Raw genomic sequence first — 24,994 nt, forward strand, 5'->3', positions numbered from 1 at the left:
CCTGTGTGCGTCTGTCTGTCCCTGTGTGCGTCTGTCTGTCCCTGTGTGCGTCTGTCTGTCCCTGTGTGCGTGTTCGTCCCTGTGTGTGTGTGTCCCTGTGTGTGCGTCCGTCCCTGTGTGTATCTGTCCCTGTGTGTATTTGACCGTCTCAGTGTGTGTGTCCTTGTGTATGTGTCTGTCCTTGTGTGTGTATGTCTGTCCCTGTGTATGTGTCTGTCCCTGTGTATGTGTCTATCCCTATGTATGTTTCTGTCCATGTGTGTGGGTCTCTCCCTGTGTGTGTCTCTCCCTGTGTATGTGTCTGTCCTTGTGTGTATGAGTCTGTCCTTGTGTGTATGTGTCTGTCTGTCTCTGTGTGTGTGTGTGTCTGTCTGTCCCTGTGTGTGTCTGTCTGTCCCTGTGTGCGTGTCCGTCCCTGTGTGTGTGTGTCCCTGTGTGTGCGTCCGTCCCTGTGTGTATCTGTCCCTGTGTGTGTATCTGTCCCTGTGTGTATTTGACCGTCTCAGTGTGTGTGTCCTTGTGTGTATGTGTCTGTCCTTGTGTGTGTATGTGTCTGTCCCTATGTATGTTTCTTTCTGTGTGTGTGTGTCTCTCCCTGTGTATGTGTCTGTCCTTGTGTGTATGAGTCTGTCCTTGTGTGTATGTGTCTGTCCCTGTGTATGTGTCTGTCCCTGTGTGTGTGTCTGTCTGTCCCTGTGTGTGTGTGTCTGTCTGTCCCTGTGTGTCTGTCTGTCCCTGTGTGTGTCCGTCCCTGTGTGTGTGTCCGTCCCTGTGCGTATTTGACCGTCTCAGTGTGTGTGTCCTTGTGTGTATGTGTCTGTCCTTTTGTGTGTATGTCTGTCCCTGTGTATGTGTCTGTCCCTGTGTATGTGTCTGTCCCTATGTATGTTTCTGTCCGTGTGTGTGTCTCTCCTGTGTGTGTCTCTCCCTGTGTGTGTCTCTCCCTGTGTATGAGTCTGTCCTTGTGTGTATGTGTCTGTCCCTGTGTCTGTCTGTCCCTGTGTGTCTGTCTGTACCTGTGTGTGTGTCTGTCTGTCCCTGTGTGCGTGTCCGTCCCTGTGTGTGCGTCTGTCCCTGTGTGTATCTGTCCCTGTGTGTGTATCTGTCCCTGTGTGTATTTGACCGTCTCAGTGTGTGTGTCCTTGTGTGTATCTGTCTGTCCCTGTGTATGTGTCTGTCCCTATGTATGTTTCTGTCTGTGTGTGTGTGTGTGTCTCTCCCTGTGTATGTGTCTGTCCTTGTGTGTATGTGTCTGTCCTTGTGTGTATGAGTCTGTCCCTGTGTATGTGTCTGTCCCTGTGTGTGTGTGTTTGTCTGTCTTTCCCTGTGTGTGTGAGTCTCATCTCCCTGTGTGTCACCATCACCATGCCCACAGTGTTCCTATGTCTTGACGCAGCTGCATCAGGACGTTCTGTGTGGGGCAAGAAGAAGATGGAAGAGGAGGCAGCATGGAGTCCTGTGGGAGAGGCACAGGGAGGCACACTAAGGACGTAGGTAACACTACCGCATGATCTACACTAGTGTTATCTGTGGTTTTACATAGGACTGCAGGTAACACTACCGCATTATCAGCACTAGTGTTATCTGTGGTTTTACATAGGACTGCAGGTAACACTAACACATTATCAGCACTAGTGTTATCTGTGGTTTTACATAGGACTGCAGGTAACACTAAAACATTATTAGCACAAGTGTCATCTGTGGTTTTACATAGGACATGCCTCATAATTTATGTGGGGCCACGGAACAGAGCAACGGATGCGAACAGCACACGGAGTGCTTTCTGCATCTTTTGCGGCCCCATTGAAGTGAACGGGTCCGCACACGAGCCGCAAAAACTGCGGCTTGGATGCGGACCAGAACAACGGTCATGTGAACGAGCCCTTATTTATTTTTTTTAATCCTAGAAATGCATTCTATTGAAAATCACATTGTTGTGTTTCCAATTTTTATCACGTCTTCAGACATATACGGACCATTACAGTTCATCAATTCTTTTTTACTCACATGTAACACTTGTCCATGTCAAATAATTTAGTGTAAAAACACAAAAAATATTCCTTTTATGAAGTAAACCTATTTACTATTATTTACGTCAATATATTTTGTATACTGCTATGACAAGTCTTCTGCATTTCTAGAAACAAGGAAATAAAAATAAAAAAGGTTTTTATTCATTTACTACCCAAATCCTTTACAGAAATATGATGATGAAGTTGGATTTGCTTACATTATGGTCCTTAACTAGGGTTAATTAGACAAAAATCACTATTAAGCCTCATTCACACGACTGTATGTGTTTTGTGGTCCGCAAAAAAAAAACGGATGACGTCCGTATGGCATCCATTTTTTTTGCGGATCCATTGTATATGCCTATCCTTGTCTGCAAAACGGACAAGAATAACACATGCTCTATTTTTTTGGCAGAATGGAACTACGGACAACGGACGCGGAAAACAAACGGTTGACCATTTGCATTTTTTAACAGTTCCATAAAAATGAATGGGTCCACATCCTATCCGCAAAAAAAACGGAACAGACGCAGAAACAAAATACGTTCGTGTGCATGTAGCCTAAGCCTCATTCGCACGTCAGTGTTTTGGTCAGTGATTTTCCTCAGTGATTGTGAGCCAAAACCAGGACTGGAGCCTCCACAGACATAAGGTATAAGGGAAAGATCTGCACCTGTTCTGTGTTTAGAGCCGCACCTGGTTTTGGCTCAAAATCACTGATGGAAATCACTGACCAAACACTGACTGTGTGAATGGGCGCTTAGGATGGGTGCACTATAGCAGGTTAGGCTAGGTTCACATCAAGTTTTGGCTACATGATTTACATATACGTATGTCATATTTTTACAGAATTCAATGGCAGTTGTGTACAACTGTATAAGAATAAAGGAATGTTTCACTTACTTACTGTTGAATTTCCAATCACATCTGCTGAAAGTTTGTTTTAAGCATCTGCTACTCTGTCAGTAAAATAGTGTTTTCTGATATTGCTTTCCATTGTGCCTTACTTTCAGACTGTGCCCCCTATTTTTAGATTTAGTTTCCTATTTACCCCTTTGATACCGGAGTTTTATTTGTTTTAATTTCTTTTCTTTGCTATCTTCCTTGAGCCATAACTTAACTTTTTTATTTTTCCATTCACATATCAATACAAGGAAATTTTGCAGGAAAAGTTGTACTTTCTAATGCCACAATTTAATATGGCATATAATGTAGTGGGAAGCGGGAAAAAAATTCCAAATGGGTTAGAATTGGAAAAAAACGCAATTCCTCCACTGTTTTACAGGTTTTGTCCCTACGGCATTCTCTTTGTGGCAAAACTGACCTGTGCCCTTCATTCTCTTGGTCAGTATGATTAAAACGATACCACATATGTATAGGTTTTTTTTATGTCTAAATAGTGTAAAAATAAACTAAAACTTTGGAAAAAAAAATTGGATCACATTTTATAAAATTATTTTGGGTAAGAGAAGTTATGAAAAAATTGCAAATCGGCCATTGTGACCCTTTTTTCCGTTACGCCATTTGCCAGAAAAATATTTTGTATTATAGTATGGGCTTTTTCAGATGCGGTGATGCCCATGATGTTTATATTTTTTTTATTTAGTTTTCATTCTACAGAAAGGGGGGTGATATAAATTTTAATATTTTGTTAATTTTTTATATGTTTTTTAACATTTTTTTAAACTGTTTTATGGTTTTGTAGCTCACGTTTGAGGCTACAAGACTCACTATTTTTTTAAATTATATCATGTTTATATAGATCCATGATGGTACTAGAATTGCGCACCTGCTGACCAAAATAAGAATTGCAGCTCCAATACCCTGGGCCTCTACAGAAAGACCCAGCGTATTTAATTCAATTCCCGGAATCCTCATTGGTGGCAGAGGATGCTGGTAAGAAGCCTTGAAGTGCTCCTTCCAGGTTTTTGAGCTTTTAGATGCCGTGATCCCAATTGATCATGGCACCTAAATGCTTTAATGACCATGATCGAGGTCATTAGCCGCGGGTTTCTGTCGTTTGAAACAGCGGAGACCGGCCGGCCATGGCACCTGCTGCACGCGCGAGCGAGCGCCATGTTTACACATCGCTCCAGCGTCGTACATGTACGGTGCTGGTAGAAAAAGGGTTAAATGGGTATATAATTTTGATGAGCTGCCAACACCTTGCAGGTTACCAAGTACAGTGCCATCCATTGGATAGTGGCCTTGCTTGGTACTGCAGCTCAACCTTATTCACTTCAATGGGACTGAGCTGCGCATAGGCCATGTGACCAATGAAAATTGTAATCGCAGGCCTAGGTAAAGGCTGCAGCAATCATCAGTGCAGTGGTCTCTTCAAAGAGCTGATCAGGGAGGGAGTTGCACCCCCACTAATCAGATATTGAGGACTGATCCTGAGGATAGGTCATCAATATTAAACCCCTGGAAACCCCCTTTAAATAAACTTCCTTCCTGAACTGTATTCACCTTTTAACATACATAAAAGTTTTAATCATGATCCTCCTTCCCCATTTCCTTAAGGCTATACAAATAAAAGGGGTTTTCCTGAAATTCTGAAATTGATGACCTATCCTCAGAATAGGTCACCAATGTCAGATTGGCAGGAGTCCAACACCTGTTTGAGGAGGCTGCGGCACTCCGGGGAGCACCTCGGCCTCCTCACAGCTTACCTAGCCCAGCATTGTCCATTGGAAAGTGGCTGTGCTTGGTATAGCAGCTTAGCTAAACTCACTTAAATGGGGCTAAGCTGCTATAAAAGCTATAAATGTTTTGATCGTGGCACCCCTTTCCATCCTCATTGCATTAAAAGGTGTCTGTCAGCAGATTTGTTCATCCCATGTTCATATGTGCTCGCATTGCTGAGAAAAATTTAGTTTTTATATATGCAAATGAGCCTCTAGGTACAACAGGGGCGTTGGCATTACACCTTGAGGCTCTGCTCGTTCTGTAACTACCACACCCTCTGCACTTTAATTGACAGGGGCAGGCGTGATGACATTTACAATGCCTGGCCCTGTCAGTTGAATTTAAAAGGAGACAGCAGTTGCAGAGAGAGCGGAGCCTAAAGGTGTAATGTCAGTGCCCCCGTTGCTCCTAGAGGCTCATTTGCATAAATTATCATTTCATTTTTCTCAGCAATGTGGGCACATATTAACATGGGACCAACACAGATGCCTTCAGCTGCCAAGCGTACATGCAACAGGTCCACCAGTTTCATAGGTACAAATCTGCTGACTGATGCCCTTTAAGGCTATACAAATAGAAGGGGTTTTCCAAGATTCTGATATTGTTGACTTATTTTTAAGATGGTCATCAATGTCTGATTGGCAGGGGTCCGACACCCAGAACCTCCAATGATCAGCTGTTTGAGGAGGCTGCAGCATTCTGATGAGCACTTTGGCCTCCTCGCAGCTTACCAAGCACAGCGCTGTTCATTGGATAGTGACTGTGCTTGGTATAGCAGCTTAGCTCAATTCACATGAATGGGACTGAGCGCACCTAAGCCATGTGATGAACGTGATGTTACTGGCCTCCTCCAGGAGTTGTACCCGCACCGACAAGATATTGATGGCCTATTCAACTGCCTTAAGTTCTTTAAGTTTTTCAGCGTGCATTTTTTTTTGTCATTTTTTATTTCTTATAGAGGAGTCGATGGGGAAATGACAGAAAGAAAAATGGCATATCTAGCACACACTGTGCTAAACCACCCTTAGGAAAAACATGGGATTTTTTGCAGCATTAGGCCTCATGCACACGGCCGTGTTCCGCGGCCGAGAGCGGTCCGCGGTAACTCGGCCAGGATTGCTTCTGACAGCATGAGCGCACGGCGTCATTGGTTGCTATGACGCCGTGCGCTTCATGCCGCCGCTGCTGTACAGTGATACACTCGTATAGATCATACGAGTGTATCACTTTATAGCAGCGGCGGCATGAAACGCACGGCGTCATAGCAACCAATGACGCCGTGCGCTCCTGCTGTCAGAAGGAATCCCGGCCAGGTTACCACGGACCGCTCTCGGCCGCGGAAAACGGCCGTGTGCATGAGGCCTTATTCACACTTTTTTATATTTAAACGCTGTGGCCAAATGTTAGCTAAAAATTGGGAAATATGTAGCATACTACAAATATATATTTTTTCTGGTATTCTCCCCGTGAATGCTGCAGATTTAGGGCTTGTTCACATGACCGTTGCCCCTCTGTGCCTGTGCTGTGGTCCGCAAAGCACGGGCACCAGCCATGGGGCTGCCGCATGTTCTATCTTTATGCGGTGCGGAGGCATGGAACGGAACCCACGCAACACGGCAACGGAGGGGCAACGGTCATGTGAATGAGTCATGTGAATAAGCCTAATCCTGGTCAACCTTTTTAAAGCTGGTGTCACACATAGGTTTTTCCTGGTGACTTTTTTTTTACAGCTTTTGCAGTTTTTAGTCTATTTTTAGTGGCTTTTTTTACTATACTTTTTTTAGACAAAAAGTACAGTTACAGATGTTGCATGGGGCCTTTTTTTCAAATTGTGGCATTTTTCACTCAATGCCTGGTGTTTTTCTCTCATGGATCTCCATTGGTATTTTCTGCAGCTTCAAAAAAATGCACGTGCAATGTGTATTTTTAACAGTGTTTTAGCATTTCTTTGACCAATGCTTTTTTTCCTCATACAGATTTACAGAGGAAGTGACATTATCAGGGTACATGTACTTTCCTCTAATAAATGCTAGGTATGCAAAAAAAATAAAAAATCAAGCCAGACTGTTTTCGAGGCTTTTTTTTTCTCCAAACAGAACACAGGGTACCGTGTGTCATAACCCCATGATCTGAAATTGATGAATTAGGCCTCATGCACACGACCGTATTTTTTTGCGGTCCGCAAAAACGGGTTCCGTTTTTCCATGATCCGTGACCGTTTTTTCGTCCGTGGGTCTTCCTTGATTTTTGGAGGATCCACGGACATGAAAAAAAAGTCGTTTTGGTGTCCGCCTGGCCGTGTGGAGCCAAACGGATCCGTCCTGAATTACAATGCAAGTCAATGGGGACGGATCCGTTTGACGTTGACACAATATGGTGCAATTTCAAACGGATCCATCCCCCATTGACTTTCAATGTAAAGTCAGGAGTTAATATACCATAGGATCGGAGTTTTCTCCAATCCGATGGTATATTTTAACTTGAAGCGTCCCCATCACCATGGGAACGCCTCTATGTTAGAATATACCGTCGGATTTGAGTTACATCGTGAAACTCAAATCCGACAGTATATTCTAACACAGAGGCGTTCCCATGGTGATGGGGACGCTTCAGGTTAGAATATACTAAAAGAACTGTGTACATGACTGCCCCCTGCTGCCTGGCAGGTGCTGCCAGGCAGCAGGGGGCAGCCCCCCCCCTGTAGTTAACTCGTTGGTGGCCAGTGGGCCCCCCTCCCTCCCCTGTAGTTAACTCGTTGGTGGCAAGTGGGCCCCCCCTCCCTCCTCTGTAGTTAACTCATTGGTGGCCAGTGGGCCCCCCCCCCTCCCTCCCCTGTAGTTAACTCATTGGTGGCCAGTGCGGCCGGCCCCCCTCCCTCCCCTGTAGTTAACTCGTTGGTGGCCAGTGGGCCCCCCCTCCCTCCCCTGTAGTTAACTCGTTGGTGGCCAGTGGGCCTTCTCCCCTCCCTCCTCCTCCTAATTAAAATCTCCCCCCTATCATTGGTGGCAGCGGAGTGTACCGATCGGAGTCCCAGTTTAATCGCTGGGGCTCCGATCGGTAACCATGGCAACCAGGACGCTACTGCAGTCCCGGTTGCCATGGTTACTTAGCAATTTGTAGAACCATTATACTTACCTGCCTGCGAGCTGCGATGTCTGCGTCCGGCCGGGAGCTCCTCCTACTGGTAAGTGACAGATCGCAGCTCGCAGGCAGGTAAGTATAATGGTTCTACAAATTGCTAAGTAACCATGGCAACCGGGACTGCAGTAGCGTCCTGGTTGCCATGGTTACCGATCGGAGCCCCAGCGATTAAACTGGGACTCCGATCGGTACACTCCGCTGCCACCAATGATAGGGGGGAGATTTTAATTAGGGGGGGGAGGGAGGGGAGAAGGCCCACTGGCCACCAACGAGTTAACTACAGGGGAGGGAGGGGGGGGCCCACTGGCCACCAACGAGTTAACTACAGGGGAGGGAGGGGGGGGCCCACTGGCCACCAACGAGTTAACTACAGGGGAGGGAGGGGGGCGGCCGCACTGGCCACCAATGTGTTAACTACAGGGGGGGGGGAACTGCCCCCTGCTGCCTGGCAGCACCTGCCAGGCAGCAAGGGGCAGTCATGTACACAGTTCTTTTAGTATATTCTAACCTGAAGCGTCCCCATCACCATGGGAACGCCTCTGTCTTAGAATATACTGTCGGTTCTGAGTTTTCACGAAGTGAAAACTCAGCTATGAAAAAGCTTTTATGCAGAAGGATCTTCGGATCCGTCTGTATAAAAACTAACCTACGGCCACGGATCACGGACACGGATGCCAATCTTGTGTGTATCCGTGTTCTTTCACGGACCCATTGACTTGAATGGGTCCGTGAACCGTTGTCCGTCAAAAAAATAGGACAGGTCATATTTTTTGGACGGACAGGATACACGGATCACGGTCTCGGCTGCAAAACGGTGCATTTTCCGATTTTTCCACGGACCCATTGAAAGTCAATGGGTCCGCGAAAAAAAACGGAAAACGGCACAACGGCCACGGATGCACACAACGGTCGTGTGCATGAGGCCTTATTCTGAGGATAAGCCATCAATATGTAAGTCCTGGAAATCCCCTTTAGGCCTCATGCACACGGCCGTGCCGGTTTTTGCGGTCCGCAAACCGCGGATCCGCAAAAAACTGAAGCCGTCCGTGTTGCCTTCCGCAATATAAATGCCTATTCTTGTCCGCAAAGCGTGGACAAGAATAGGACATGTTATATTTTTTTTAGCGGGGCCGCGGAACGGAGCCACGGATGCGGACAGCACACGGAGTGCTGTCCGCATCTTTTGCGGCCCCATTGAAGTGAATTGGTCCACATCCGAGCCGCCAAAACGGCGGCTCGGATGCGGACCCAAACAATGGTCGTGTGCATGAGGCCTTAATTAGAATACATCTCTAATCTACCATATGTTTCGCCCTTTAAGACACACCTGCCCACAAGACGGTTTTAGAGGGGGAAATTAAGAAGAAAAAATTTTTCATCAGAGCCCCAGTCATACCCCCAATGTTAATAAGACCTTAGATCAGACCCTCAATGTTAGGCCTCTTTCACACAAACGTGTGTCCCCCGTGGCCGTGCTGCGAACCACAAATTGCAGTCTGCAATGCACGGGCACCAACCGTGGGCCAGCCGCATGCGGATCGCGACCCCATTCACTTGAATGGGTTCCGCGATCCCTCCGTTCCGCAAAGAGATAGAACAAGTTCTATCTTTTTGCAGAACGGAAGAATGGAATGGAACCCCACAGAAGCACTCCGTAGTGCTTCCGTTCCGTGGTTCTGTTCCGTACTGCATCTCCGGATTTGCGGACCCATTCAAGTGAAAGGGTCCGCATCTGTGATGCGGAATGCACAATGTTAGGACCCCTATTCAGACACCAAGATCAGATCCCCAATGTTAAGACACCCAGTCAGACCTCAGATCAGACTGGCATGGTAATAAGACCCCTATTTAGTTACTCGGATTAGACCCCCAATGTTAAGACCTCAGATCAGACAGAAAAAAAATCAACTTACCTTTGGACGCCGCTGCCGCTCTGGGTATCCAGCGCTTTTCTGTCGCTTTCTGCCCCGCTGCGCTGTGATCCGACTCTGCACAGCGTGAGGTCACAGAGCGCCGACGTGCATGAGTCACAGCACAGCCTGGAGCTGACAGAATAAGACCAGGAATTGGTGAGTGCTGAGCCCAGGGAACGCAGCATTCACCATTTCCCGGTCCTCCTGTAATAATGAGCACTCCATAATGTAAGCGCTCATTAGTATTCACCCCAGAAGACGCACTGACATTTTTCTCACCAGTTTGGGGGAAAAGGGGATGTAGGGCACAAAAATATGGTATGTTTATTTAAAAAAAAATATAATGATTTCTTGATAGGGTTTCTTGATAGCTTTATATAATATTTAGTTAAATAGTGTCACAATAACCAACCCATTGTTTCCTTTAGGTATTGCTTAAGCAGGTTTTATCTTTACCCCACTAACCTATTCAAAAAAGTATTAAAAGCAGTAAATAGTTTTTCAATGCAGAGATATAGGTGTAAAAATAGGTGACCAGGGCAGCCCCTCCCGATGACTGTGCAATCTGCCCTGTGGCAGTGATCACTGGAATTTACATGTTTCTGGTTGGGGAGTGGGAGTCATTGTTGGTTCTGTTTACAGAGGACAAATTACTAGTCGACACACACAGAGCAGGAAAGGTGTGGGATCCACACTTGAATGCCTTTGCATGCTATTCTAACATTATCATAACTAGTTGCACTGTCGAGTGTGGGCCCAGCATTCAACATGGGTGACTAATGATGTAAATGCGTCGTAAAGTGTCATGTGAGAGAACTTCTATTCACATGACATAGGGATGATGTATTGCCCGCAGGTAAACTGTATATGACTCTTGAACAAAGGTTACTTAAGATTAAAGTGACTTTTTAAAAGCTCAGGCACCGGGGATTTTACCATCAGGGTTTCTGTAACACTGTCAAAGAAAAGTGACAGATCATTGACTTCTGTACCAATACCAAAGTATCCTACAACAGAGTACAGACAATTGTCATGTCCTTTCAGATTGTCACAAAATGCTTTAATACCTTAAAGAGGTTCTCCGGGAATGAAGAATATGAAAATATGAAAACTACTACTTTATTATAAATATTATGCAAAATTGTAAAATTATAAATATTCCCAAATACCTTTCATTAGCAAAACACCTCATTTGCATCAGTCACACTGTAATAGTAAATTTAATCAGTCTGTTAATTCTGTCGGTGACATAAACCCATTTTTTTGGGTTGCAAAACACCTCCTTTGCATCTGTCACACTGTAATAGAATAGTTAATCAGTCTGTTAATTTTGTGGGTCTCCTCAAAGATTGAAGAGAGTGTCAAATAAGGGATGTGGCCGTGGTCGTAGTGCTGCTGGTGTTGGTGGAGCTCCTTCGGCAAGAAGAGGACGTTGTTGATCTGCTTGTCATTGCCTCTATGTGCGAGTACATGCTGCAGTGCCTGCGCAATGACCACTGAGTTGCCCACATTCTAACCAGTGCTGATTACTGGGTGGCCACCCTGCTGGATCCCTGCTACAAGGACTACGTGCCGCCCTTACTTCTGTCACTGGAGCGTGTCAGAATATGCGTGAATACAAGCACATGCTGATAGACACTCTACTGACAGCATTCCCACCTGACATTGGGGGCTCAGTGGAAGCATGAGGTGAAGGAGGAAGTCGCCAACGCAGCTGGGGCACTGGCACCACCTCAGAAGGGAGAGTTAGCATGGCCAAAATGTGGAAAAGCTTCATCAGCACGTCACAATATCCAGCACCACCATATGATACGAACTGTATTAGCAGGACGCAGCATTTCAGCAACAAGGTGGAAGATTAGGTGTGCACACGTCTACACGTACTGACTGATCAATCTGCCCGATTTAACTTCTGGGTCTCCAAATTGGACAAATGGCCTGAGCTTGCTCTATACGCCTTGGAGGTGCTGGCCTGCCCTGCGGTCAGTGTATTGTCCGAATGTGATAACGGACAGGCGCATCTGCCTGTCCACAGCCATTAAAATGAACCAGGCATAGATCCCACAGGACTTGTCTGTACCTTGGGAAGAGTAGAAAAGTATAAAGGCCTCACCCAGCCATTGTTATACTCCAGAGCAGTTTGTTCAGTTTGCCCTTTCCCAATTTTTTGGGGGCCTTAAAAAAAATTATAAAACAAAACACAAAAAACGTTGGCTACCTCCTCCGCCTACACTGCCATGTTCACCTCCTCCTCCACTCTGATGTCCACCTCCTGTCTCAAGATAATTATTTGTTATATTGGCAGAGTGGGGAAGTATACCGGCCGCACCCAGACATTGTTATACTCCAGCGCCGTTTATTCTGTTGCCATTTCACAATGTTTTAGAGCCTTGTAGTAAAATCCCAAAAATTTAAGCTTTCCCTCATCAATCTACAGTCAATACCCCATTAATGAGAAAGTGAAAACTAAATTTTGGAAATTTTTGCAAATGTATTAAAAAGGGAATAACTAAAATCTCACATGGACATAGGTATTCAGACCCTTTGCTATGAATCTTAAATTTCGGCTCTGGGGGTCTCCCATTTCTCTTCATCATCTTTGGGAAGTTTCTAGACCTTGACTGAGTCCACAAGTGGTATATTGAGTAGATTAACCATCATTTGGAAAGATTCACTCCTGTATATGTAAGAACTCACAGCAATGCATATCAGAGCAAAACCCAAGCCATGAGGAGGAAAGGACTGCCTATAAAATTTGAGAGCACAGTGGCATCCATAAGATGTATGGAACAACCAAGTCTCTTCCTAGAGCTGTCCGCCCCCAAAAAACTAAGAAATCGTTGGAGAAGGGCCTTGTTAAGAGACGTGACAAAGAACCAAATGGTCACTCTAGCTGAGCTCGAGATCCTGTGTCCAGATGGGAGAAACTTCCAGAAGCAGGATGCCACCAATCTGGGCTTTATGGCAGAGTGGCCAGAAAGAAGCCTCTCCTCAATAAAAGACATATAAAAGCTGCCTGGAGTTAGAAAAAAAGGCACCTAAAGGACTTTCAGACTGTGAGAAACAAGATTCTGATGAAAGCAGAAATTGTCTGATGAAAGAAAGATTGAACATTTGGGCCTGAACTCTAAGCATCATGTCTGAAGAAAACCTGGCACTCCTCATCACATGCTCAGGAGGTGGCAGCTAGTGTTGAGCGAATTGAAATTAGATTTGTCACAAATCGGAATTACCTCACGCTTCGTGGTAACAATTCAGATGTTTTCAAAAATGGCTGCCGCACATGTTACAAAGTGAAAGTAAGAAGCCCGGGAATGAAGGATCACCCATAATTCTGTGCAGCCAGCCAATCAGCAGATAGCCGCCCCTGTGATGTCACAGGCCTATAAAAAGCCTCATCCTGCCCAGTCCCCGCCATTTTCCTATGAACTTAGTGCAAGGAAAGATGTGACAGGTGCTAGGGTCAGTGATTAAGAAAGACTTTATTCGTAAAATATTAGTTTGGAACAGTTCATGGACACTATATGGAGAGCATAGGGAGAGTGCAGATGCCAATAGAACAGTGTCCCCCTTGGTTAATAAATAAACAATTCTATTACACCTTGCTGCGCTAATTGGGGTAAAAAAGCTATCTAATACTACTGCTATTATGGTGTCCACATTGTTTTATATATACGTAATACTATAATGCCTTGATTCTCTAATTTGGGTTAAAAAAAAGTCTAATACTACTGTTATTGTGGTGTCCACATTGTTTTACACATACGTCATTCTATAACAGGTATAAATTTAGAGAGAATATGTCGCACTAGAGTGACCAGGGAACAACGTGAGGTGCACCCACTAACAGATACAATTTTTATAGCCTTTGACCTCACAGTACATGTCAACGTTTTAAACTTTACAATTACTGACTGGTGGTCACTATGGACCTATTTACGTTCTTGGATCAAGTACTGTTTTTTCTTTTAAAACTTCACTTTTATTCTGTTATTTAAATATACATTAACCTTTTAATCTTATTTATTTCTATTGCTATACTAAAGACATACTTTAAAACTCTCAGTGGTGCGGGCTAGCTCTAAGTTTTTTCCTTATTGTGTTGTATATTTTTTATGATCATGTATCCCAGTTGCTGCTACCTTAATAATGTATGGGACTTCTTATTTCAATCCCTTCTATTCATATAACATGAAAGTTAAAGTGGAGATGAGGAGGGGCAGGGGGGGGAGGAGGGGGGAGAGGAGAAGGTTAGGGGATTGGCCTGATGGTTGGCGCAATCTCTAGGGCGGCGATAGAGGAGAGGAGCGTAACAATCTACTGTTTAATATCGTGCCCCTAATATTTTAGGATCTATGTTGTAGTTATTCCCTAATGGTGGCAATTGCTGCTTGTTCTGTTGGTGCGCTCCTTCTCTCACCTCCTATCCATCTCTCTCCTTAGCCTATATTCCCCTTGTAGCCACTGCCTGCTGTAGTAATTGTTGTTATCAGTCCCTATGGTTCGCTGCTACTGTGGTAATTTCTTTGTTTGCTCATGTTTTTGAGCTTAGTCCACACCGCACTGTCTAAAACCTAACACTCACACACCCTGCATCCCGACATGTTTCGCTGTGTAACCAGCGTCTTCAGGGGATAATGCAGGTGCATTGGATGCAATGGTACATCAAAATTATTTTATTAATATATCTAAAATGGTCGTTCACAGTTGGTCCTTTAAATAATTCACAATAATAATCACATGTATATATATAGCAGCATAAATTGTGAAAATGTGCATGCTAAAACAACATTGTGAATATTTCTCAAAATACAATTAATAGTCCGTCAATAAAACTTCACCTCCAAAAAATATATAAAAAGGTTTCTTTAAAAGGCTCTGGGTATCCACAATAGAGTTCAGTTAAATGTTACTAGCAATTGGACTCCAATCTCAGGTATAAATTGATAATAGCTGTAAAAACGATAAATAAGCGATCGCTTTTCGAAACTTACAGCGGGACGCCGCTGTTCCAGGTTAAGGAGCGGGACGCCGGTCTGTGCACAGCTATTATCAATTTATACCTGAGATTGGAGTCCAATTGCTAGTAACATTTAACTGAACTCTATTGTGGATACCCAGAGCCTTTTAAAGAAACCTTTTTATATATTTTTTGGAGGTGAAGTTTTATTGACGGACTATTAATTGTATTTTGAGAAATATTCACAATGTTGTTTTAGCATGCACATTTTCACAATTTATGCTGCTATATATATATACATGTAATTATTATTGTGAATTATTTAAAGGACCAACTGTGAACGACAATTTTAGATATATTAATAAAATAATTTTGATGTACCATTATTTACTGCTCCCATTGCTTTAGAGAGTGCCCCACTGTTATTTATTTGTCATTCTATAACAGCTTGATTCTGTAATTGGGGTAAAATAGTGTTCTAATACTAATGATTTTGGGGTGTTCACATTGATTTTTACATAAGTTATTCCATTAGGCCCTGATTCTGTAATTGGGGTGAAAAACTGGTCTGATACTACTGATTTTGAGCTGTCCACATTAAATTTTAAATAAGTTATTCCATTAGGCCCTGATTCTGTAATTGGGGCAAAATAGTGTTCTAATCCTACTGAGTTTGGGGGGCTCACATTATTTTTTACATACATAATTCCATTAGGCCATGATTCTGTAATTGGGATGAAATAGTGTTCTGATACTACTGATTTTCGGGTGTCCACATTGTTTTATACATTAGGCCTTAATTCTCTAATTGGAGTGAAACAACAGTCTAATACTACTGCTATTTTACACTTACTGTTACTGTACAGCATATCCGACAGACAGGTGCCAGGGCCTTCAAAGGGAACGGGCAGTGACAAAAATGTTTCTGGAGCTGACAGAAGTAGCAGCAGAAGAAGGTGGGTGGTGGTAGCAGCAGTCACGGCCACAGGCAACATTATCTCAACTGACATCAGGCACCCCAGTCATAAGTTGATGGGTTTCTCTTACACCACGCTTAGTTGGCATCGTTCAGGAACAAGCTCTGTGCCCCCACCTGTCCTGAACCTGCCTCTGTTTTTCTGTTTCTTCTGCTCAGGAAGTATAGTATGCTGTCGGCTTTGCTTCACTTTTCTGCGAGGACAAGCTTATTGAGGACAGTCAGCAGCTACTGCCCAGCCAAGATTCGGAGGAGAGATCCTTTGCCTCCTCCTGTCGGCGGGCAAGTAGCGACGATGAGAGTCGTGTGGGAGCAGGTGTTGCGAGCGGTCAAGCACGCGGTCATGAGACTGGTGATGGTGACATCAGTGACATGCAGACAGTAGGGAAACCATAACGCTAATGTTTTGGTACAGCCTGAGGCATCTCCTAGCAGCCCGTAACACTTTTCCAGCAGTCAAGGCTCCATAACCTCAGCAAAAGGGAGCTGTGTTTCCTTCCCATCATCTACTCATCCTGATGCTCCTCCTTATACTCCGTGTCACTCATTTGGCCAGCAATCAATCACAGAGGCGATTGCATAAAGTATGCATGCAATCATCCAACGGCACAGAAGCTGAACGTGCTCCTGGCCAAGTTGCTGGTACTACAGTCCCTCGGTTTCCATGTGGTTGACTCTGAACCTTTTAGTAAACTGATGGCTTATGCCGAGCCAAGGTGAAGAGTCCGAAGCTGTCATTAGTTCTCCAAAAAGACTGTACCAGCCCTGCACATGTATGTTAACCAGAAGGTGGGCCAGTCCTTCCTTGAGCTTGTCGATGTCTGGTAAAGTTCACGGCAGCACCGATGTGTGGAGCTGTAACTAAGATCAAGGACAATATATGTCCTTTACGGCCCACTGGGTAAATGTGGTTCTTGCCCAGGCACACCAGCAACTTGGCAAGGTGACGACAATGCTGCCTCCGTGTTCTCAAGCTGTAATTCATACGCCAATGTCCTCCTCTGCCTCCTTATCCTTAACCTTGTCCTCAGCCTCCACTGTAGGCACAATTCAGAGTGGTCCTCCAGCATACCACCTATGCAGAGCGCTGCAGTGTCACGCTTTTCTGCACCTGGTTTGCCGGGGCGAACGGAGTCCTGGCTATCTCCTCGCCAACTGAAGATTGGAACCATGGTCACTGATAACGGGAAGAACATTGTGTTAGCGCTGCGTCAAGGAGGGCTGAGCCATGCACCCTGCGTGGCACACGTCTTTAATCTGGTTGTAAATCAGTTCCTGAAGTCATCTTCCCAACTGCAAGACATCCTGAAAATGTCCAGAAAACAGTGCATGCACTTCATCCACTCTTATACTGCAAAATACATCCTCATTGAGCTTCAAAGGCAGCATAACGTTCCACAGCATCGTCTAATATTCAAGGTTTCCACGCATTGGAACTCCACCCTCCACATGTTGGACCGACTATATGAGCAGAGGAAGGCAGTGAGCGATTTCATGATGATAGGTGTACTCCCCTGTGTAACTTCGACGTTAGCCAGTGACAGCTCATGCATGACACCTGCCGTTTGCTCAGGCCCTTTGAGGAGGCCACTTTGTCAGTCGCCAGGACTACACACCCTCATGTCCTGGAGCAGATGCTGATAAATCTGGAGACGTGGTGCCTACATTTCACGGCCACTTGAGCCCTGTGGGGGCTACTATTGAGACATCCTATGTAGTCAGTTGGGAGCTGTCTATGTGCGCCATTGCCCATCCTCATAAAGGTCTGATCGGGGGGCCCTTAGCGCTCACGCTCCACTGCCATGACTGCTGGAGGGGAGTGGGGGGCAGGAGTAACACCAGCTACATCAGCAGCAACTTAAGTTTAGAGTCTTGAATGAGCACTTTTCTTCACCCGCCTACTGAAGAAACCACCCATCAGCCGCAGCAGCAGGACATGGAACTGAACCTGAACCAGCAGGTGGTGGACTGCATCCTGCCACCTATACTTGGACTGCATCCTGTCACCTCACATCCAAGATCCCCTGATTTGTGGCCGTAACTAGATGAGTTTGCCTTGGACAAGCTTTTCTGCCCAGTCAGTAGTGTGACATTAGAGCGGGTGTTTAGTGCGGAAGGGAATATAGTTATCCCAAAGAGAACCCGCCTTTCGACACAAAATGTTGAGAGACTAACCTTTATAAAGATGAATCAGGTGTGGATCAGGACCAGGATTTTCACATGCTGATGCCTGATGCATCAGACTAGATCCTTTCTTCTTATCTGTCAGAAGACCCGAAAAATAAAAAAACACAACAGATCCTGTCGTTGGAGCATCCATAAGGCCTCTATCACACGGTCAGTATTTTGCATCAGGATTTGCTCATGATTTGGAAACCAAAAGCAGAAGTTTGTCCAAAATACATAGGACATGCAATATTTCCAACACATGTTATCTCTGTTTTGGATAGATCCTGTTTTTGCATTACCAATACTGATTAAATACTGGTGCAAAAACTGACCAAAGACTGACCGCGTGTTAGAGGTGACTAAAGTCCTGCATGCAGGACTTTTTTTTCCATCTGAATTAATCCGATTTCAGAGGCAAATAACCAAAACTCATTGAAATTGAGCATGAGGCCTCTATCACACAGTCAGTATTTTGCATCAGGATTTTGCTCATGATTTGGAAGCCAAAAGCAGGAGTGGGTACAAAACAAAGAAGACATATTCCAATCACGTGTCAAAACAACTCCTGTTTTTTTTGGCCTTAGCAATACTGATCAATTACTGACCAAATACTGACAGTTTGAAGGTAGATTCTCAAAAGACAGGATCCGTTTTTTTTTGGGGTTGTTCTTTTGACAGATCAGAAGAAGGGAAAAATAAACAGTGACGTCAACACAAACTTACTCCTGACACCCTCTCCACTCTGTCATGGGGCCACTACTTGTATCAGTGCATAACAGAACAGGTTCTGTATAAATCAATGTGGAATCAGCTGACGACGGTGTAAAAGGAGTGCGCTCTTTCACTCTATAGAAGAATCTTGGGCCACTGCACGGTTCTTTATACCTAATGCTAACATTTACCTGTAAGGCTGAGTTCACACTTCATTTTTTATTCAGTTTTTGACCCGTAACTGACCAAATAAGTGAAGTGTGAACTGATTCTAAGGCCTCATCATGCACACGACAGTATTTTTTCACGGTCCACAAAACGGGGTTCCGTTGTTTCGTGATCCGTGTCCGTTTTTTTTTTCCGTGTGTCCGTCCTTGATTTTTAGAGGATCACCAGACATGAAAAGTGAAAAAAAAATCTAAGTCAAGTTTGCTTTGAAAATGATAGGAAAAAAACGGACACGGATCACGGACGCGGATGACATTCTTGTGTGCCTCCGTGTTTTTTCACGGACCCATTGACTTGAATGGGTCCACGAACCGTTGTCCGTGAAAAAAATAGGACAGGTCCTATTTTTTTGACGGACAGGAAACACGGATCACGGACGCGGGTGACAAACGGTGCATTTTCCGAGTTTTCAACGGACCCATTGAAAGTCAATGGGTCTGCAGAAAATCACGGAAAACGGAACAACGGACACGGAACCCAACAACGGTCGTGTGCATGAGGCCTAAGAGTGATGCCTGTCACCTGCCTGTTCTACTGATGCACAGTAACTGTTTCACTATCACAGTGGACTAGCTATGCATGTTTCTGCAGCCACGAAATAGCTTATTTACAATATGCTTTGTCACAAATTAATTTGTATCGAATAGAATTCTTTGGAAAAATTTGGCGAAGCGTCCGAATCGAATTGTTGAAAATGCTCATCTCTATTGGGAGAATCATGCTGTGGGAGTGTTTTTCAGTGGCTGGGCGGGGATACTGGTCAGGCTTGAGTCAAAACTGAGCAAAGTACAGAGATATTCTTAAAGTGTAACTGTCATGTTGTAATTTAAAAAATAAACATTTTAGCATATGTTACTGCCGCTGCAGAATTATGCATAAAGCAATGTTTAGTTTCTTCACATACCACTGTTTTCCTTGAGCTTTTTCCTTAGGGCTCTTTCACACCTGCGTTCTTGTCTTCCGGCATAGAGTTCCGTCGTCGGGGCTCTATGCCGGAAGAATCCTGATCAGGATTATCCTAATGCATTCTGAATGGAGAGAAATCCGTTCAGGATGCATCAGGATGTCTTCAGTTCCGGAACGGAACGTTTTTTGGCCGGAGAAAATACCGCAGCATGCTGCACTTTTTGCTCCGGCCAAAAATCCGGAACACTTGCCGCAAGGCCGGATCCGGAATTAATGCCCATTGAAAGGCATTGATCCGGATCCGGCCTTAAGCTAAACGTCGTTTCGGCGCATTGCCGGAGCCGACATTTAGCTTTTTCAGAGTGGTTACCATGGCTGCCAGGACGCTAAAGTCCTGGCAGCCATGGTAAAGTGTAGCGGGGAGCGGGGGAGCAGTATACTTACCGTCCGCGCGGTTCTCCGGGCGCTCCAGAGTGATGTCAGGGCGCCCCAAGCGCATGGATCATGTGATCACATGGATCACGTCATCCATGCGCATGGGGCGCTCTGACGTCATTCTGGAGCGCCCCGGGAGCCGCACGGACTGTAAGTATACCGCTCCCCCGCTCCTACTATGGCAACCAGGACTTTAATAGCGTCCTGGGTGCCATAGTAACACTGAACGCATTTGGAAGACGGTTCCGTCTTCAAATGCTTTCAGTACACTTGCGTTTTTCCGGATCCGGAGTGTAATTCCGGCAAGTGGAGTACACGCCGGATCCGGACAACGCAAGTGTGAAAGAGGCCTAAGTTATTGCCGTTTTGAAGCCTACAGTATGATAATCTTCTCAAGGTCACTCCTCTGCCAGTTCTCTGAGGCCAAAACTACCTTTCCTCACTTCCCATACACAATTGCTTTAGCCAGCAGCAGTGGCGTACATACCAGGGTCGCAGGGTTCGCAGTTGCGACCAGGCCCGGCACTCCAGGGGGCCCGGCCGCCTGTGAACCCCCCCAGGCCACTGGCAGGGCCCCCGCTGTACTCACATGTAATGGAGTGCTCTGATGGGGCCCGGCATGAAGTACAGTGTCAATTTCGGGCCCCATCAGAGCGCTCCATGCCTCCATTACATGTATAATATGGGGGTGGGGGGGGCCGGAGGGTCAAGGAAGAGGGGGGGGGGAGCGCACACTCACTCACACCCGGCTAGGCAGTTCCGTTTCCATAGTGAAGCAGGGAAACCTCTTTGCTCCCTGCTTCACTGATCTTCAGAGCTCAGGAGCTCCCCCTGCTGGCCCCAGATCGCGCTGCTTGCTGTGGGAGGAGACCTGAAAGCCCGGCAATCTGCCTCTTCTCATCAGGGAAGAAGGTAAGTATGTGTATTTTTTTTTTCTAACGCTGCAGACTGGGGGCGGGGGGGGGGGGGGGGTTTGATGGGCACAAAAGTTGGCATCTCTACTGAGGGGCACCTAATCTGCCATAACTAATTTGAGTGGCATAACTACTGTGAGGGGGGCACATATAAAGGCATAACTATGAGGGGGCACATATGAAGGCATAACTACTGTGACGGGGCATGTAATCTTGCATAACCAATGTGAGGGGCACATATGTGGGCATATCTAATGTGAGGGGCACATAATCTGGCATAACCACTCTGAGGGAACACATATCTGGGCATATTTACTTTGAGGGGGCACATAACCGGGCATAAATACTGTGAAGGGGCACATAATCTGGCTTTACTACTGTGAGGGAACACATAATCTGGCATAACCACTCTGAGGGGGCACATATCTGGGCATATTTACTTTGAGGGGGCACATAACCGGGCATAAATACTGTGAAGGGGCACATAATCTGGCATAACCACTCTCAGGGGGCACATATCTGGGCATATCTACTTTGAGGGGGCACATAACTGGGCATAAATACTGTGAAAGGGCACATAATCTGCCATAACTACTGTGAGGGGCACATAATCTGGCATAACTACTGTGAGGGGCACATAATCTGGCGTTACTAGGTGAGGGGCACATAGTCTGGCATTACTACTGTGAGGGGGCACATAATCTGGCATTACTACTGTGAGGGGACACATAATCTGGCATTACTACTGTGAAGGGACACATAATCTGGCATAACCACTTTGAGGGGGCACATATCTGGGCATAACTACTGTAAGGGGACACATATTTGGCATAACTACTATGAGGGGGCACATATCTGGGCATAATTACTGTGACAGGAACAAAGGTGGGCATAACTACTGTGAGGGGCCACAAGGTGGGCATTAGTACTGTGTGGTTGCACTTAGGGGAAATGTCCTAGATTACCCTGCTATACATTGGCATGGCTCAGTCTTACAGGCCAGCACAGCGCCCCCTGCTGGTGATTTAACAGGGGCAGTCACCATTCCTTCCTTATGTGATTATTCTTTTTTTCTCACCACAGGGACCTTGTTCTGGATCCAGCAGACATCACGCCGATACCAGCGACACCCTGGATGAGGTAGGACCAGATTTTATTAGGACTGGGTGAGTGTAGCCATGCATTGGGCTTAGGGCTCTTTAACAGGAGCGGATCCCATGCGGGTAATCCACTGCATGAAAGACAGCTAAGCCCCGTTCCGGACAGCAGAGACACGGAGCATTAACATGATTAGTAATGCTCTGTGCCTCTCTGTGATCTTTTTACCACAAAATCACAGAGACATAAAGTTGTTACCGTGATTTTGTAGTAAAAAGATCACAGTCAATCATGTTACTGCTCCGTGTCTCTGCTGTCCAGAATGGGGCTCGGCACTCGTTCACGCAGCGGATTACCCGCACGGAAAGAGCCCTTAGTAAGAAAATCTGCCGGTTCTTTGTAAAAATGTTTGCACTGTGGCCCATTACACTATAGTTACAACACTAGTAGGGGAGGTAGTGGGGGGGGGGCTTGGAGGCAGGTTGGGGGGGCGACGGGGAGGGGGCCCCATAGATCAGTTTCGCACAGGGGCCCCATGGATTGTGTGTACGCCACTGGCCAGCAGCTTCCAATCAGATTGGATTACTAAGAGGCACGTCTCCTCACTCTGAAGCCTGATACCATATATACACAGGCATACAGTGTGGAGGACCACACCTCTGTCTTCTGTTTACACTGAGTTGGAGACAGACAAGCCCTAGCAACGGTCTTTTAAGGGAACAATGGAAAGGTACAGGGGACATTAATGAAAGCTGTTATTATAAGGTAATATCTTTTGACAATTATTGACAGACCAGTTTAGGTATACATGCCTAGCTCTAATAAACTATCAAATAAACAAAAATATATAACAGTTACATCTGGAGTGCTCTGTATCTCAGATTGGGCTAAAGGTTCACCTTCGAACTAGACAACAACATTAATCACAAAGCCAAGACAACACAGGAGTGGCTTAGGGACAACTCTGTGAATGTCCTTAAGTGGCCCAGCCAGATTCCTGACTTGAGCCCAATTGAACTTTTCAAGAGAGAAAATTGCTGTCCACCAATGGTCCCTATCCAACTTGACAAAGCCTGAGAGGATCTGCAGGGAAAAATAGCTGAAAAGTCCCAAAATCTTGGCATGCAAAGCCTTACTGAGCCAAATCTTAAAGCCTTCCTTATATAATTTCCAGGAATGATGATAGGTACCGTATGGCAAATTAATGCAAATTGCTAGGCTGCAACTGTCCATGCCATATACAGCACAGGTACATACTTAATACTTAGATACAGGTCTGGCAGGGACACACAGCATTGCAAAGCATTAAAATGCTATGAGATCCTGTCAGAGCAGCAGAGGTCAAAACAGGAAATCATGCCCACATACAGCGTGTTTCCCACATTAAGGCCTCATGCACACGACCGTTGTTGTGTTCCGTGTCTGTTGTTCCGTTTTCCGTGATTTTCTGCGGACCCATTGACTTTCAATGGGTCCGTTGAAAACTCGGATAATGCACCGTTTGTCATCCGCGTCCGTGATCCGTGTTACCAGTCCGTCCAAAAAATATGACCTGTCCTATTTTTTTCACGGACAACGGTTCGCGGACCCATTCAAGTCAATGGGTCCGTGAAAAAACACGGAGGCACACAAGATTTTCATCCGCGTTTTTTTCCTATCATTTGCAAGGCAAACTTAACTTAGATTTTTTTTCACTTTTCATGTCTGGTGATCCTCTAAAAGGAAGACACACGGAAACAAAAACGAAAACGGATCACGGAACAACGGAACAGCTTTTTGCGGATCGCAAAAAAAATGCTTTCGTGTGCATGAGGCCTAAAGGGCATCTGTCAGCACATTTGTAACTATGAAGTTGGCTGACCTGTTGTATATGCTGTTGGCAGCTGAATGCCTCTGTGTTGGTCCCATGTTCATATGTGCCCACATTGATGAGAAAAACAAAGTTTTAATATATGCAAATGAGCCTCTAGGAGCAACGGGGGCGTTACCATTACACCTAGAGGCTCTGCTCTCACTGTAACTGTCGCGCCTTCTCCACTTTGTTTGACCAGGCCAAGAAGTGAAAACATCATCACAACTTCGTGGCTCTATCAATCAAAGTGGAGAGCGTGCAGCAGTTAATTTTTCTCAGCAATGCGGGCAACTATGAACATGGGACCAACACAGATGCCTTCAGCTGCCGAGCGCACATGGAACAGGTCAGCCAGTGTCATAGGTACAAATCTTCTAACAGATGTCCTTTAGGCGTACTTGTCTCTAATTAGCCTAAATGAGGCAGCATTCCTTATCTCTTGAGGTAATTACGAATTAATCGTTACCTGGAAGACAGATTTTCACTTTTTCTCAACACTTAATTCACACTGACATGAAATCAGTCACCAGTCTCAGGACAGGCAGTATAATACTAGACTGTTATTCAAGCTAGCCTAGGATAAATGCTAATTCAACGTCTTCCCTGGCTGAGTTACTCTTTTCAGTGTGACAAGATTAAAATGACAGAATATTTGATAAGCTAAGTTTTTTTCTACATTCTGTGACGCACCTAAATGAATGGCTTTCTGATTATGCAATAAAACTACTGTCAAAAGTGACTTAGGCAATTCAAAGTTGTAAATGGCGCAATGATCATTTTCTGCAATCTCATTTCATTTCCTGAACAATTTAACTACTTACAGAGATTTTCCGGTTTCCATCATCAACCTTTAAAATGATCATTTATAAAAGTAGCTGTAATTCTGTAATGTATTTCTTTTCCCTTTATTGCTCCTATGTTCTGTTTTGTGGTCACATGACCATGTCCTTGCAGCTCTTTCCTATTTCCTGTGATGGTATGTCCATGGGCG

The sequence above is a fragment of the Bufo bufo genome, chromosome 7 (genome assembly GCF_905171765.1).
Source record: "Bufo bufo chromosome 7, aBufBuf1.1, whole genome shotgun sequence".
Classification (NCBI taxonomy): Eukaryota; Metazoa; Chordata; class Amphibia; order Anura; family Bufonidae; genus Bufo; species Bufo bufo.